Source organism: Vigna unguiculata, chromosome 10 (assembly GCF_037176805.1).
Source record: "Vigna unguiculata cultivar grain cowpea cultivar isolate G323 ecotype 2 chromosome 10, ASM3717680v1, whole genome shotgun sequence".
In the NCBI taxonomy this organism is placed as follows: domain Eukaryota; kingdom Viridiplantae; phylum Streptophyta; class Magnoliopsida; order Fabales; family Fabaceae; genus Vigna; species Vigna unguiculata.
In genome coordinates, this window is record NC_140801.1 from 39,115,453 (window position 1) to 39,121,175 (window position 5,723).

The window sequence follows — 5,723 nt, forward strand, 5'->3', positions numbered from 1 at the left end:
AGTAAAGTCAAAATAATGGTTGTTGAAAAAGGTTCAAACGCAAAGAAAATTTTCACATTGAAGAATGGTTTTTAAACTTGTTAAATCTCTTATTGTTCAAAGTAAATATGAATGCTTTAGTGATTGTCTGAGTAATACTAATGTAATTAATAAGATAGTATAACTAAAATTTGTAAGAAGCGTTGTTCAAAGGAGAAGAAGAATATCTAAATTCCTCAAATCCCCTAAAAGAAGAGAATTCCAATCAAGGGAGAGAAAGCATCCATCTTGTAGTTCAAGGTAGTCATTTGATGCTCCTTAAGAATGAAAAGCGGATAAAGATAAAATTTAAAGCATGATAAGATTGATGATAAAAAAGAATAGGAGAAGAAGAGAGACTTAAGTTGAGGTTGAGAAAAGGGAGGGGGAGCATACCATATAGTTGAACAAACAATGTTATGTTTGAGAGAGAGCTTCCAAAAAGAAGAAACAAATATGAAGACTTTAAATCCCTTTATTTCTTCTATTTTATACTTCATCTTCTTTATTGTGAAAATCTTTGATGAAAACGAATTTTTAATATATATATATATATATATATATATATATATATATATATATATATATATATATATTAAAATTTTATTGTTTTAAACATTTAAAAAGTATGAGATTATAATATCGAAATTTAACAAATTTTTTATTTAATTTTGATCGCATACTTAAACAATTAAATGTAAAACAAGTTTTTATGTATTAAATTATGTGAGATACAAAATATCTCTAGATTAGTCCAAGTTATATATAGTTAGAGAAATGCTACAAACGAAATTTATACTTACACTCACCATTAGAGCAAATATCTATAATTTTATTATAGATAGTTATTTTAGTTTAAAAAAATAATTAAATTTAAAAAAAAAATAACAGTCTAATGAAAAAAGTGTCTGTTAAAAAGTAAAATAGTAAAACAATTAATTTAACTAAAAAGCTATTATATGAAAGGCAAAATAGAAAATAAGATGTGGACAAAAAAAATCATTTATATAATAGTATAAATGTTTGGAAAAATAGATTAATGACATTAATATAAGAAAATAAATCAAATTAATATACGGAAAAATAAAATAAAATAAATTAATTTACTTTACTTTACTTATATTATAATAAATATATAAAATAAATTAAAAGAACAAAATATTATTAAAAAAATAAATCCATTAACCCATAGTGTATCATTACAAGTTTTCTCTCTCAATATTAAGGGAACCAAATTAACCTGCCTTAGTTTTAATTCAAATCGTGAGTCATGTCATATTAGTGCTAACTTATAAAAAACTAAAGTATTTAAAATATCAATTGACTTATAGTTTGTTTTCAGAGTTAAAGAAGTAATTAATTTTGTATACTAAAACCAGAATGGTACTAATTACTTCACCTTTTATAACTCCAGTAATGATAATTATAAAATTGAAGAAAACATTAAAAATAAATATTTTATTAATTAAAATAGAAATGCAACAAACTCACCTTAAATTTTACATGAAATAAACTAAAATATATTTGCGTTCTGAGTACTTTGATTTTCATGCATAAGATTCAAAATATTTTCTTTTATTTTATACATATTCACTGAATATTATTTGAACTTTCCGTGAATATATATTTGTGTGGGACCAATGATGTGACAAATACATATAAGAGGACAAATTTTGAAAAGCATAAAAATAGTGCTTTAATTTATAGAAACTTCATGAAAATGGCAATTTATAAAATACAACAGACTTGTTAAATTTTTAATGGACGAATATTGTAAAGGAAATTTTCAAATTTATATCATTTTGATGATGTTATACAGAGAATCATTTCGTACTTGGTTCTATGGTGTAGTGGTTAGCACTCTGGACTTTGAATCCAGCGACCTGGGTTCGACTCCCGGTAGGACCTTTGTTTTTGTTAATTTTTATTTTTTTAATAATTTATGACATTTATAAAGTATTTTAAAATTTAAAATAATGAATAATATTTTAGGACCGAAAGAACTTACAAGTTATAATAACTTTTTGTAATAGATAAAACTTTGAAGAATTAAACTAAAATTTAAAATACAAAGAAGAGAACAAAATTATATTTTAGACGATTAAAGAAGTTATAGTTGGAGAGTCAAACTGGTCTAAACAGAAAAAGGTTTGACCGGTTCTTCCGAGTTTTTCATTACCTATCAGAGTCAACTGAGTTTACTTGTTGGGAACCTTCTCTCGCCAACACCCGAGAATGGTCCAATTTTTGTTATCAAAAGCACACCACCACCTACTTAATTATCCTACACTTATAATCGCTTTAGTAGTAATTTTAAAAAAATAAAAATATTCTTATTTAATTTACAGTGTGTTTGGATAGAAAACTTTAATAAAATAATTTATTTTTTTAAAGAAATTGAATTTTTTTGTTCAAAAAAAAATATATAATTTGAATAAGAAATTTAAAAAGAAATTAAAATTTTTGAATTTGTTAATTAGATTAGTTAATATTAAAATTAAGAAATTTTAAACTCTATTTAAAAAATTAAAAACCTAAAATTTGTCACTTTTTCAAACTCATTTTTTCTTTTGGTTAAATTATTCCAGAGGTCCCCATTTTTGTAGCAAAATTTCAAGTATGTTCTCTCATTTTTATTTGACTCAATTGAGTCTCTATTTTGGAAAAGTTGTTGCAATTAGGTCATTTTCTTTAGTAGTATACTAATCGTGTTAGCGTGTGGTTTTATTTTATTTTTTTGATTTTTTTTAATTTTTAATTTTTTTATAATTATTTTTAAAATAAAGTAATTGTCACATGTCAATCTGACATTGTGTCACATGATAGAAACAATGTGATGTGACAGTAGCAGTGCCACATGTCACTCTTGGATGTGAAAAGTCTCAATACAGTTCCTTTATTTGCTTTTTTGTCTCAATTTGGTCCCAATTTTTTTTAAACTGAATCAATTTCATCCGTATATCAAATTTAATTTTTATATAAAATTTACAATGGTATTTTTATTATAATTGATATTTTTAACAAAATTAAGTATATTTAAATCTATATTTTGCATTGAACTTTATTTAAATATTATTTCAAATATTTATATATCAATAATTTATAAACAAATGTCAAAGTTGGTTTAAAGATAACAACTTTATAAATTGAATTGTAAAATTTTAAATAAATTTATTTATTTTAAATTGTTATAAACTTGTTTTAAAATTTTATATTTGAATTTATAAAGTTTTTATTTTTAAAGCAACTCTAACATTTATCTATAAATTATAGATATATAAATATTTAAAACAAAATTTAAATAAAATTCAATGCAAAATATACATTTAAATAAACTTAATTTTGATAAAAATATCAATTATAATAAAAATACTATTGTAAAATTTATATAAAAACTAAATTTTGTATAGTGATGAAATTGATTTAGTTTTAAAAAAATTGGGATCAAATTGAGACAAAATAACAAATATAAGAACTACATTAAGACTTTTCATATCCAATAGTGACATGTGACACTGCCACTGTCACATCACATTGTCTATACTACGTGACACGATGTCGGATTGACACATGATAATATTTACTTTTTTTAAAAAAATTATAAAAAAAAAATAAAAATTAAAACAAAAATTAAAAAAGTCACGTGCTGACACGTGGCACATAGTTAACACGTTATAGTACTACTAATGAAAAGAACCTAATTGCAACCAATTTTCCAAAATAGGGACTCAATTGAGTCAAATAAAAATGAGGGGACTTACTTGAGATTTCACTACAAAAATGGAGACTTTTGGAATGATTTTATCTTTTCCTTTTATATTTTGTTTCTTAGTTCAATTTTGATTTTTAATGTTATTAGTTTGGCTAAAATCGATACATTGTTAGAATTTTGATTCATATTTTTTATTGATGTTAATAAAAATTAGAATTTTGATTCATATTTTTTATTGATGTTAATAAAAATTATTTTGCAATTTAAATTGTTAGAATATATTTTCAGACAACTATTACTTCTTAGTTGATTTTAGTTAAGGTTTTTATAAGAAGATTTTAAAAGTAAAGTTTTCTTATTCATAATGGTGTTTCAGTCCTATAAAATGAAAATGTTTAAAATATTTGTAATAATTAACCACAAGACTTTAAGATGTTTTGGTTAAAGGTTAGAAAGTCATAGGAAAAAGCCATAGGAAGCATAATTAACCACCAAAGAAAAATTGATCACCAAAGTAGCTTACAGTAGGAGAGCAAAGGTTGAGGTTTTAAACTAACTTTCTCTACATTATGCAAATTATCAACAAGAAAAAATCATAAGGCTACTAAACCATGCAAATGACAATAGTGAAATAATGACATGGAAGGAGGGAGGGACAAGGATTAAACCAACAATTCCAACAAAATTAACTAGCAAAAGACAATTTCAAGCAATACAGGTGTAATGAGATGTCTCTTAAAACAAGTTTTGAAGATAAAAGTAACCAATGGCCGAAGAAAAAAACATAATTAAAGGAACGTTGTGTTGTGATGGTAATAAATTCTAGGATAATGATATAATGACTTGATAATTTTATCCTTTTTTTACTCGCTTAGTTGTCATCTAATACGGCATTAGGATTTTTAGTTTTTTATTTTTTTCACGCGTGTGATGTAGCATTTAAATTCCGTGGCGGACTCAAAATTCGTAAAGGCACGTTTGTTAGAGAGAAACATTTGGAGTTGAGCTTCTCTTTCTTTTTTTCTCCGTCGTTGTCACTCAACCCTCACCAAACCATTGAAGAACGTTATTTTGTATTTCCCTCCAATTAGAGGCACGTCTGAGAGAAAAAAGCTTTGTCATTGGCCCTATGTGCGTTCACACAAACATCTGAGAGAAGAAAGGACTTGAATCCTTAAGTCATCACACACACTACTTTATCATCAAAAGGGATTTCTCCATGAAACCCTTGCATACTCCACATGTTATCTCATAATAATCATCTCATGTTAAACACATAAAATACAGTTAACAATACCCCATAATATATGTATAGCCACATACTTCATGCTTTTAAAAGTAATTCAGCCAACCACAGATGAAATCAGAGAATTAAAACCAATCTATCACATTCTCGCTTAAGCTTTAAGGTCTCGCTCAAGCAAAAAGGTCCCCTCGCTTAAGCTAGAATCTTCTCGCCTGCACGAGAATTCAAACAAAACATACAATGCACATATGCTTCTCGCTTAAGCTAGACTTTCTCGCGTCAGCGACAACTCGTGCACATGCAAAATGGAGTTTTATGCTATTCTCACTTAGGCTAGAGGCTCCTCGCTTGGGCGAGAATAGCAGACTCTCACATGCTCGTGCATGCACACCAGAAATTTAGCCAAAACTAACATACAATTTAATTTCAAACAATCACAGACATCAAACTAGCATTTTAAGCACGATTCAGGACCAAAAACATGCAAGACACTTAAAAAGCTTTAAAACCCTAGGTGGAGAGAGCCCTAGGTGGAGAGGAACGCCAGAACCCCAAAAGAGACTAACATGCTGAAAAACATGAGCACATGTGGACGAAAATAAGACTCTAAGGAAGAGCCCAAGACAGAACCAACACAATCGAACTGGAGAAGAAGAAAATACAGAGGTTTGGAGTTCAACTTACATGGAAGGTAAGAACGTTCAGTTTGATCTCTTGAGAACTCCGCAACAGACTCAGTTCTAGTCT

The 5,723-nt window shown here is 26.5% G+C and overlaps 1 non-coding gene across 1 annotated transcript; it reads left to right on the forward strand.

The window, feature by feature from the left end:
* The first annotated feature begins 1,854 nt into the window (after positions 1-1,854).
* On the forward strand, positions 1,855-1,926 carry TRNAQ-UUG (transfer RNA glutamine (anticodon UUG)). Its single transcript has one exon. It is a non-coding gene; the product is annotated as a tRNA-Gln (tRNA).
* The last annotated feature ends 3,797 nt before the right edge of the window (positions 1,927-5,723 follow it).